The sequence below is a fragment of the Tachypleus tridentatus genome, chromosome 1 (assembly GCF_004210375.1).
Source record: "Tachypleus tridentatus isolate NWPU-2018 chromosome 1, ASM421037v1, whole genome shotgun sequence".
Lineage (NCBI taxonomy): Eukaryota > Metazoa > Arthropoda > Merostomata > Xiphosura > Limulidae > Tachypleus > Tachypleus tridentatus.
Window position 1 is genome coordinate 116,547,211 of NC_134825.1, and position 12,987 is coordinate 116,560,197.

Here is a 12,987-nt window from a genome sequence, read left to right on the forward strand (position 1 = left end):
ATTTATTTAATAATATGACCGGGTGCTTGATAATTCTTTTTACTGAATTGGAAATACATTTATATTTAACTGGAGATTTATGTAATTTTAGAAAATTCTTCAATTTCTAATACAGATACACATTATATATGTTTAGAAATTAAAGTAATGGATATTATACATATTATAACTTTGTAGTTATTCGGGTATTATAAAATTTTTAATAAATTACATTATTTTGTTAATAATGTTGATATACTGATACAAAATTAATATTTAATGGATTTAATAAAAAAATTTAGAAAAAATTATTAAATTATTCTGTAACAGATACAAAAATGTATTAAAAATAGAAAGAAAGTAAAATCAGAGGAATTATACTAAAAATAAGGTCAACTACGAACTTGGCACTACTTTATGCGGATGTACACCTTAAGCTGCGTATAAAAGCACGACAGTTAGAGTAAACCTTGTATGCTGATATGGTTCAATATTGTGGTAATTTATATCTTACTATACCAGGGGCAGGTATGCTAACTTCAAGAGATAAGTTTCTTCTTACTTACCTACAAAGTACCTTATTTCTTTACTTATCATTTTCATTATTATTATTTTAACTTGAGAGAGCAGTCACCTTCTCACAACTGACTTCAAGCAGTGACAGGTGATATAGATATTGGACGTTGGAGGCTTGAGCACCTACGTCTCGCTTTCCTAATTTCTAGTCTAATCGTGTCTGTTTCCTATGTGAGACAAGCGAATTGGAGGCTAAGACTGATAGACGGTGCATCCCCACTGCAGTGTGGGTCCTACTTCTTCAGTCACCTCCAAAACCTAGGATAACTTTTATAATCCCACGTTGTAGCTTGTACCCTCTGACCGTTTTAAAAAAATGCAATGTATTTTGTTTAATATTAATGTTTTGGTTTAAAATTTATGGTTACAATATAATTAATTAGTGGTGGGGATTTTCTGTTTCTAACGCAGTCCTTCCTCATGATTTTGTTTACTTACTTAGTTAAGTTCATTTAAATGTATTTAAACATGTATAGTGAATGTCGAAAGGGTTGAGCTGTTTTATAACTTTAATTGAAACAAGAAAATTCGCACAACATGGGAACATGAACGTCACATGAAATAAAGTAAAGTAAAAGTAACAGTAATAAATTTGTTTCACTGAATTATTTACAGGAGAATTTGGATTGTTTATAAATTTAATTTGACTTGCAAATTAATCGCTAAATACCAGTTGGTCCGTTCTCTGTACCGAAACTGTTTAGCTAATTAACAAGAAAACCAGCTCATAATAAAATAACCTTCTTATCATAATGGGTAATAAAATACGAATATATAATTCATGAAAGGTTCACACAGCTAGTATACCACGTGGATATTAAACTCTACGTAATCGTTCTAAAGAGAAAGCAAACTACATGGGTTATAGAAATTGTAGAGATTAGTCATATAAACAATGCAACACTGTACCTGGGTAACTAAAATGGTTTGTTTTGAATTTCGCGCAAAGCTACTCGAGGGCTATCTGCGCTAGCCGTCCCGAATTTAGCAGTGTAAGACTAGAGGGAAGGTAGCTAGTCATCACCACCCACCGCCAACTCTTGGGCTGCTCTTTTACCAACGTGGGGGCGTTATGATGTGACGGTCAATCCCACTATTCCACTGCACCTTTACAAATATTTTCTGTTTTCCTGACACCTGAAAAACCGGTATTTATAGGAGTCTTGCGAGTTACTAGAATAAATGACTAAAAAACACCATTAAAAGGATGGCTGTAAAGAAACCGATTTGATGTTATTGAAAATCAGTGGTTGTAGGCAACTCAACCAGGTCTCTAAAACCTTAGAAAGTGTACTCACCTCAAAAGTCAGTGCTTGTAGGTAACTCAACCAGGTGTCTAAAATTTTGGAGGGTGTACTCACCTCAAAGGTCAATGGTTGTAGGTAACTCAACCAGGTGTCTAAAATCTTGGAGGTGTACTCACCTCAAAGGTCAGTGCTTGTAGGTAACTCAACCAGGTGTCTAAAATCTTGGAGGGTGTACTCACCTCAAAAGTCAATGGTTGAAGGTAACTTAACCAGGTGTTTAAAGTCTTGGAGGGTGTACTCAACTCAAAGGTCAGTGGTTGTAGGTAACTCAACCAGATGTCTAAAATCTTAGAGGGTGTACTCACCTCAAAGGTTTGAAGTGACATGATTTCCAGCTAATCAAAGTTTATAAATAAACTATCACAGCTCGGTTTTGCAAAGGGTGACTGTTTCGAAAATTTAATGTGAAACCAATTACTCGTGTAGGCCTAACGTTTAATATTTCCATTCGAGAAAAAGTAGTGCGTGTATAGTATATTAGATTCATAAGCCGACAACATTTAAAGGTATATTTGTAATAATTCCACCGACCTATACTATTGTTACCCGTAATGAAAGCTTTCTAAGCTTTTGAAAAAATATTACAATAATTATTATTATTATAGGATGTAAAATTTAATAATAAAACAAACGCCAGTACTAGTAGCTGGAATTGTTTGAAACTTTGGTCCATTCCTCACTAACTGAATATGTGTCGTAATCAAACAACGCAAGTCTGTATAAGTTGTATAGACTAAATCGAACACAGTCATTAAAGGTAATAAAACGCACGGAAATGAACGAAACTTTTAATCCTAGTAAATGTGTGTGTTTTCTTATAACAAAGCCGCATGGGGCTATCTACTATGTACACCAAAGGGAATAGAGTCCCTAATTTTAAATCTGAAGACATCCTGCTGCACCGTCTCGGTAAGAAAGAAACAAATCTCTCTTGTTACTTCACCAACTAGCTAGTTTCAAATTTAGTTATTTTAACTCATTGATGAGGACAAGGAAAGTTAAGTGCGTGTTATGTGGTATTCCAAATAACTTATAAGAAAGGGAGAGAAAAAGAAAAGAGCGTTAACTTATACCAGCTTATACCAGTTGCTGTGCCACCTTTTGAGATTGGCTCATTTCTCAATAGAGGGATGAAAGTTCGTTTGTGGCCATTCACGTGTGCAATTTTTAACTGAGTAAATAAATTAATAAATATTCAAAACCTTTCGACTTCAGGTTAACAAGAGCGTCACACTGCATATAAAAATTGCACGGGAAAGTTGAAAAAGTTATCTTTTACTAAAGATGGATTCCAAACTACTTATGGAAGGGTGAAATTTGTAGGTGGTCTAGCTATAACACACTTGAACTCCTGTCGAAAAAAAAAAACTACTATATATTATTCTAAGTGCAGATATATTATGCCATTACAATATTATTGATGTTTTCTGTATCTGTTTGTTTCATTCTTCAAACGAGTTCTGGTCAAAATGAAATCGGCAAAATAGTTTCTTGGAACAGGCGAAATAACAGACCAGATATCTTTTTTTTTTTTTTTTAATTTCACGCAAAGCTATTCGAGGGCTATCTGCGTTAGCCATCCCTAATTTAGCAGTGTAAAACTAGATGGAAGGCAGCTAGTCAACACCACCCACCGCCAACGTTTGGGCGACTCTTTCTCCAACAAATAGTGAGATTGATCGTCACATTATAACGCCCCCACGGCTGAAAGGGCGAGCATGTTTGGTGCGATCGGGATTCGAACCTGCGACCCTCGGATTACGAGTCGAACGCCTTAACACATTTGGCCATGCCGGGTCCTGATTATATATCTGATGCAGGTCGATGTTTCTTTTCTCAGATTCGTGTTTTTTGTCAGAGGAAGAAAATGACAAACATTACATTATTATTTGCTGAAGAGAAGTAAAGCAGGAAGTTATTCAAATACTTTAATGTTAATTTTCCATGAAAAAAAACAACAACATACTTTTAAAAACCGAGTCAATTATACTCTAGGATTTTAAACGTTAAGATTTATACATGAGAGAAAGTTGAACCAAGTCATGAATAAATAAATTACTCGTAAGTTCGGTATCTATAAGCATATTAACTGAAACTCAAAGAACAATTAGTTTCATTAGATTTTTTTTTGTTTAACAGTCCTGGAAAACAGTAATAGCTCTGGAGAGCAGTAACACAAGTAGTTTTGGAGAACAGAGATACAGTTAGCTCTGGAAAAGAATAACACGGGTATCTATTGAAACGTAAATCGTGGTTGTTCTATAGATTCCTGACACTTTTCAACAATATGTGCGTATTCATCATAAAGCTAGGCTTAAGTTGACAAAATGAAGCCTATACACCCGTATTTGTGACTCCTCTTAAATTTTATGACCACTAATAGCCTAGAATTATTACTTTTCATGTGAATGAAAATCGATACTTCAACTGTTCTGTTAGAATCAGCAGGATTCGCTTCGAGGCAGACTTGGAAACGTCACGAACGTGCACGTGACGACTGATAGCGTGGTCGTCGCGAGGAGGGGGTAGAAAGAGAGAGAGAGAGACAGCAGTGAGGTGGAAAAGCGAACGATTGAATGTGAAGTGTGAGGGCAACATTCATGTGTGCATAGAATAACCGAAAGTGAAATACAATATCGTATGTTTTTGTACTCCATAATTAATATTTCGGAATAGAATCGTGTGGGAACAAAAAGCAAAATGTTAATAATTGAACGAGTTCACGGGTATAAAGACATCGTTTAACCAAACGTCTTCATATTGTCTAAGGTTTTGGTTTTGTTTGTTTGAATTTCGCGCAAAGCTACACGAGGGCTATCCGCGCTAGCCATCCCTAATTTAGCAGTGTAAAACTAAAAGGGAAAGCAGCTAGTCATCACCACCCACCGTCAACTCTTGGGCTACTCTGTTACCAACAAATAGTGGGATTGTTCGTCTCATTATAACGTCCCCACGGCTGAAGAGACAAGCATGTTTGGTATGATGGGATTCGAACCCGCGACCCTCGGATTACGAGTCGAAAGCGTTAACCCACCTGGCCATGCCTGGCTATGAAAAGGTAAAACCTGAACGCAAAAAATGATTCAGATAAGCTTAAGACCGTAGTATAGCATTATTAAATAAAAATGGTCTAAGAAATGATTGTATTTTCATCTTTTCAATGTTTACCTTTCTTCTACAGTTTATTAAATATATACTTCTTGAAACCAAGACAAGATTATAAATTTAAACTTTTGAATCAAAGAATGTGACGTTCTCGAATTTTTCACTCCACCTTTTCTGTCTCTTCTTAGATTTCAATCTCGAAAGATGAAATTAAAGAGAGACATACTCAAAGTATTCGTAGTTACATTAAGCAAAAACACGACATACGGTCATCATTTCTACATTTTTATCTGGTGGCTTTACTTTTAGTGAATCTTAGAAGTATCTCAACTTTTAACATTGCATACACTCAAATAAAACATCTATGCAAATCTCTAAGCAAGAAAACTTTAAGTCTCTCTCTTCGTATATGTGTGTGTGTCTGTCTGTAAATAGTATGCTACATTTGTATATTCGTAATACTTTGTATTACAATGTTTGTGGTTTTATGTTATTAACGTTATATCGTTAAGTCGCTAGGCCTTCTGAGGGTTTCCTTTGTTAGTCGTCAGGGGGAACTGTTCACCAAATGGAATAACTCGAGGCAGGGAAGAGATTAAACATAATCCAAATCAAGCCTCTTACAACGAACTGGGTCCTTTGTGACATCATGCAGTCATGACACAGCCAAATGGGGTATAAAATCAACAGATTCGTTTGCGCCCTTGCGTTTTTTATTGTATTCAAAACTGGGCTGAGCGTAAGGCATGCAATAGTTTAAGTTTTCAGAAGAATGGTGGATAAACAATGTTGTTCTTAAGAATATATTAGCTGGAGTATACGTTCCCTGGACGTAAGTTATATAAATTCATGATTAACGAAAGGGTACCTTAAGATTTCAAAAGTTGATTCCCATATACGTATTTGTAACAAAACACAAAAGAACTCTCATAAAAACAACAACAACTGGAAAACATAAAATGTGAAACAACAGAGTTATAGATACCTCGTATTGACGTCATGAACTTTTATAGCAATTTTGGGGAGGAACAATGAACACTCTGCGAAGTATTTACATGCACAAAGGACGGACAGCAATATTATATTTATATATATTAATGAAAATATTGTTATTATGAATATATTAAATGTTGATTAATGCAATTCAGTAAAACGTATTCAGAATATATAAGAAGGTTTAAGAATTTAGTACACTTTACAGCCGATAAATAAACTCATACATGTTTTAATTTTGATTTTAGTTGCTGTATACGCAAGGCTTCTATGATTTTTCGTTTGTTTATATTTGTTTACCTACTTAGTATCTGGGAGTTTTTGTTGTTTTTTTAATTTCACACAAAGCTACACAAGGGCTATCTGCGCTAGTCGTCCCTAATTTAGCAGTGTAAGACTAGAGGAAAGGCAGCTAGTCATCACCACCCACCGCCAACTCTTGGGCTACTCTTTTACCAATGAATAGTGGGATTGACCGTCACATTATAACGCCCCTACAGCTGAAAGGGCGAGCATGTTTGGTGTGAGGGGGATTCGAACCCGCGACCCTCAGATTACGAGTCGCACACCTCAAACCCACCTGGCCAGTATCTCGGAGAAACACCTTAACTTCCAACTGCAACGCCCCCTACAATCCAGTATCCGTTTATACTCTCGTCCCAAAGATATGTCCGGCAATGACCAGTTGCAAACTCTCTTTGATAACCTGAAGATGACCTATGAAGGTCGAAACGTTGTTCTCTGCTTATCAGTAAGTGTTAAACCCTTACCAGCTGGTGTGAGATACATTTTTATTTCAAGTGGGTTTCTCGTCAACAAGGAATACATACATACTTGTGCGTTGTATGATGTGTGGCAAATTATTTTATGATTAGATACTGGATTTTTGTCGTAAAACGAACAATGACGTAATGTTATTCCGTACGTATGTGCAAGTTTCCCGCTAGTACAGCGGTAAGTATACGCATTTACAACGTTAAAATCAGGGGTTCGATTCCCCTTGGTGGACTCAGCAGATAGCCTAACGCCGCTTTGTTATAAGACAAACGCATACACGTACGTGTGAACGTAACACTGATAATTATTACTAGGTTATAAATTTAAAAAATGTAGGGACAGAATTGCTCAGACAGGTAGTTGTAAGTTGATATCAGTGGTAAGCGAAATTGAAAGATATGTAACTATGAAAGAATATATCTGTAAAAATGGTGCCGAAAAGCAGTTAGAATATCCTGTTTATCTATAAACGCTTCAAATTACAACAGAAAAAATAAGAATCGAAGTGGTTTTTCAGTTCTGCTCTCAGAATGAGAATAAATATTTAAAAAACAAGCAGCGAAAACATTACAATTTGTAAAAAATAAAACAAATGTTTGTTTGTTGTTAATCAAAAAGTTAGAGAATACACTATCTTTGCTGTGTCATTCAGGAGTATCGAAACCCGGTTTTAGCGTTACAAGCCTTCAGATTTACCGCTTGAGTCAATGTGGACTGTAGTAAATAAAGAATCAAGCAGGTTTAATAGAAGCTTTCCGAATTAAACTATCAGTGGGTGAAACGAAAACATGTGAGCGACAGCAATAATTCTGCTAACTGTCAACGAAAAGTTTTGGTTTGTTTTGAATTTCGCGCAAAGCTACTCGAGGGCTATCTGCGCTAGCCGTCCCTAATTTAGTAGTGTAAGACTAGAGGGAAGGCAGCTAGTCATCACCACCCACCGCCAACTCTTGGGGTACTCTTTTACCAACAGATAGTGGGATTGATCGTAGCTCTATAACGTCCCTACGGCTGAAGAGACGAGCATGTTTGATATGACGGGATTCGAACCCGCGACCCTCGGATTTATGCACCTATCCATGCCAGACCTCAACGAAAAGTACATAGCAGTTCTTTGATATAACAAAGAAACGGGCGAAACAATATACCGTTATTATAGTCAAAATAAGGCTCGCATACGGGTTGTTATATCAAATGATATGTGAGCGAACAATCTAAAGACATAGCTATGAGAGTTAACTAAATAACACTTAACACTGTAACACTTACTAACACTTTTGATTTGTCTCTCACACACTTCACTGTTTTCACACAACAGTATCCATTAAACGTCATAAACAAAGTCTTAGAAGTATGACACAGAATACTGAATAATTAAAACGTGGTCCATTTCATGTATGGTATCTACAGCTAAGCATACTCATGGTCAGTGACAGTGCTCGCTGATTGTTTTTACCATACAATAATCACATGCAGAAAGTGTTCAAACCATCATTGCTTATACAATGAGGGCAAGACAAAAAAATATATAAAGTATTTATCAGGGTAATTAATGAACGTCATCTCAAGCAGTGTCATATATAGTTACATTAGAATGCCTGGCATTTATTGTTTTTCTTCCAAGTATATTTTTTGGAGGAAACTTTAAAAAAAAAAGATAAACCCGCTATCCGTTAATTTAAAGCATACATAAAAGATTATTTATCAACAACAATTTAAAGTTTCACGCGTTTTCTTAGAACTTAAATGTTCCCTCGCCGTGGCTAATCGGTAAGTCAGTAGACTCAGAATGCTAAGACTTAGGTTTCGATACCCGTAGTAACAGAGGAGAGATATTCATTTTCATATGTGGCTTTGTGCGTTACAACAAACATAATTCAAGTAGTATTAATGACTTTATTAAATATGTTCATCTTATACCGTTGTTCAACTAACCACACATAACATCCACATATATTCTGTCTGGAGTGATGTGTAATTTCATTCTCCATTGTAAGTTGGAGTTGTAATTCTCCATTGATAAGTTTTGAGTTGAATTTATTCCATATGCTTGTCTTTTCGCGATTCGCGTCCTAGTTATGGTTATAGATGTCGGAGAATGTCTTGACTATGGGCTATCGAATTTATTCCATATGCTTGTCTTCTAAACGATGTGGTTCTTTGTCATCAGTTATTATGGTTATAGATGTCGGAGAATGTCTAATGACTATGTAATAATCAAAAATATAATAAATTTATTCTTGTTATGTACATTTTTCATTATGAGGATGAGTTGGCATAATTATCTTAGCAGAGGGATTTAGGAATGTCAAAAGATATTGTTGGGATTACGACCGAGAACACCGGTAACGGCGAGCGTACCCATTAAATGCAATAAACGAATTTTAATAATTGAAAATGTTTATTTCATGACATTTGATATTATCGGATAAATCTGCATATTACACTAATTATATTAATTATTATTTTTAGCTGTGAAATGTGTGGTTAATTTACATTAATCAAAGGCCCGAATGACAATTTGTGTCTGTTTTAACAAACTACCTAAATCAAAACAATTACACGGTTCTAACCTCGTTTTGCTTTTGCAAAGTTAACAGTTAACACTGAATGTCCGAAGAATAAGAGTGTCACGTTAATCCATACGTACAAGTGATGACATATAATCCATACGTACGAATGATGACATATAATCCATACGTACGAATGATGACATATTTCCAAAATATTTACTTCCCCCTTGAAGGGCCCGGCATGCCCAAGCGTGTTAAGGCGTTCGACTCGTAATCCGAGGGTCGCGGGTACAGTGCAAAATTAGGGACGGCTAACGCAGATAGCTCTCGTGTATGTTTGCGCAAAATCATAAAAAAAAGGTACTTCGAGGGTCGCGGGTTTGAATCCCTGTCACACCAACCATGCCCGCCCTTTCAGCCGTGGGAGCGTTATAATATGACGGTCAATCCTACTATTCGGTGGTAAAAGAGTAGCCCAAGAGTTGGCGGTGGGTGGTGATGACTAACTGCCTTCCCTCTAGTCTTACACTGCTAAATTAGGGACGGCTAGTGCAGATAGATAGCCCTCAAGTCGCTTTGCGCGAAATTCAAAACAAACAATCCCCCTTGAAGACGTGAAATTGAAACTACGTCTCACTGTGTGAGGACTTTATAGCAGCGAATAGTTGATTAGAAGGAGGGGAATACCCTCGAACCAGAGGGACTCTAAAGTAATTTAATCCACGCAGAATTAAGCATGACCGATTGGGGGGTACACCGGTCAAACTGAGGACAAATCTGTTTCATTCAAGGTACTTGTAAGTGTTGTTTGTTTCATTATAGCAAAGCCACATCGGACTATCTGCTGAGTACACCGAGGAGAATCGAGCCCCTGATTTTAGCGTTGTAGATTTACCGCTGTACCAGCGGGGGACGTACTTGTAAAAAAACTAAATATTTGTTGATTGTAGCTTCAGTCAAGGTAAAACGCAAAGTCTTCAAAAAGCAAACAACAACACTGACCAAATTTCATTTCAGCCAGTTTTATTTTTATTGTTACGTTTATTTGCTCTAGTTTATTTTTATATGTTTGTTTCCAGCCTCTGAAACTGGAGCTTGTCATGGAAACACAACAGTGGTAATTGGCACCCTAGAGCGAGCCATCTACTTGTCACGTCAATGCACTTGTTAAATGTAAGTGTCGTATTACACTTACAACGTGAAGAGGTAAGTACAGCAGTGAACATAAAAAAATAGAATAAAAAGTCCATTTAATACTTGTGATATCAGCTGGACAATATTACAGCACGGAAATAAATTCTTGTGGATTTCAATTTCTACCACACCTATAACACCTTATGACACTCGAATAATTAAAATGTCCAGGTTGACTCGTAAAATAAATAAACACGAGAAGTGATGAATAAACTACAATTAGTCACGATTTTATAGAACTTTGAACAGATCAAACTGGTGTTAATAGTATTATATATTGAACCATTAACATCGACCTCTTGTTTTAATATAGAAGATACACTGAGCTTTAAATTTTACCTTCAACGTTACATCAATGACCATCTTGCAAACATAAAAGCGGATTGTATTAGAATAATACATTTTCTACTTAGTTGTGATACACCAAAATATTTGGCCCGCATGGCCAGGTTGGTTAAGGCGTGCGACTCGTAATCTGAGGGTCGGGGTTTGCATTCCAGGTGGCACCAAACATGCTCGCTCTTTCAGCCGCGTGGACGTTATAATGTGACGGTCAATCCCACTATTCGTTGATAAAAGAGTAGACCAAGAATTGGCGGTGGATGGTGATGACTAGATGCTTTCCCTCCAGTCTTACACTGCTAAATTAGAGACGGCTAACGCAGATAGCTCTCGTGTAGCTTTGCTAGAAATTCAAAACAAACAAACAAAGACTTACTTAGCTTTCCAGGTCTCGTATTTTACTTCACATATTACGTGAGTTACGGTTTTATGGACTTTATTTTGTAAGCAGTTTCAAGTTAACTATTAAGAGCATTGGATTTGTTTTGTTTTGAAGTTTCGAATACCAGTTCCGTAATACTGAAACAGACGATATCACAAGCATCATTCAATGTAACTTCCTCGTACAACTATTTCATTCGAGGTCAGTAGAAATTTCAGTTGTAATTGTCGGGTTTATACGAACAAGTGAAGTTCTGGTCTAGCGTACGAGCTATAATAACTTAGGTAAGCAATACGTGACTTGTATCGCATAGTCAGTGAAAGTCGGTTGTAGCCTAATTGGTAATATTTTTGTTAGGATGCCGAGACTGTAAACCAGAGGATTCATTGTTCGCGACAAGTTGTCACAAAATTGTCTCTGCATCTTGGTTGAAGTTGTGGGTGCACTATAAGAGTGACAATCATATCCCACGATTATATAAGGCAAGAATGACTCAAAAGTTAGCGGTGGGAGCTATTAATTAGCTTTCCTTCTTCTAGTCTATAAGTTTAAGTTTAGGGCTATCTTTGTGTTTTTTTGCCTGAAAATTCTGAAACAAACACATACGTTTATGTGCTGGTATATATATATATATTTATCTTCAAGCAGCAAAAAACAGTAAAAAAGTGTGATCGTAAAACAAGAGTGAAAATGCTACCAAAAAATACTTGACTGGATATTTATTGACGCAAAAATCATCTAATACAACAAACATTAATGATACGAAAATTAGGTACTCATAAACTGGCTTTACTGTCAGGATGAAACATAGATAATAGCCCTAACTCGTGTATTTTCGTTACCGGAATAATTGGTAAATATATTCATCAAATTTAATGAGCATAAATTAGAAGGAGACCGGCGTAGCCTGGGGGTTAGGGACTTGACTCTCAATCTGCAAGTTGCATAATCGAAATCCTTTTTAAGCACTTTCAATCTTGAGGGCGTTATAATGTGACGTCAAAATTACGTTACCCAATTAAAGTAACCCACCAGTTAGCGGTATGCGCTGTTGCCTAGCAGCTTTTCTTCCAGTTCATCGCTTCAAAATTAGGGGCCTGGCATGGCGAAGTGTTTAAAGCGCTGGACTAGTAATCCAAAGGTCGCGGGTTCGAATCCCTGTCGCACCAAACGTGCTCACCCTTTCAGCCGTGGGGACGTTATGTGACGGTCAATCCCACTGTTTGTTTGTAAAAGAGTAGCCAAGAGTTAGCGGTGGGTGGTGATGACTAGTTGCCTTCCCTCTAGTCCTACACTGCTAAATTATGGACGGCTACCACAGATAACCCTCGAGTAGCTTTGCGCGAAATTGAAAACAAACCAAACGAATCAAAATTAGAGATAGTTAGCCTAAATAGCTTTCGAGTAGCTATGCTCGAAAATCCTACAAAAGAAGTCGATAAATACATAAACCAAAATTTATCGGCAAAAACTGATCAATAACTCGATCAAATATCTTCACCAAAAATCAACGAATGAAAACCAGTCAATACAGTTATCGAAAATCACATGTGAGATTATTGTAAGCATAGTATTCGCTGAAACCAATGTGCAAAGGTCAGTTACAATATTTCACACGAATCATTGATAGGTCAGCACATGTATAAACCAAAATTACCGGCTCCACACTGCGTGTCCTGGTTGTTAACATACCCGATTTGGGTGTCTGAGGGTATAGGATTTGAGGCGTGTTCTTCAGAAACTCTAAGTGTGAGTAAGTTATAACAGTGGTTAACGAATCGGACTATGGATCGTGTCCCGTTATGGTAAAAACAATTAT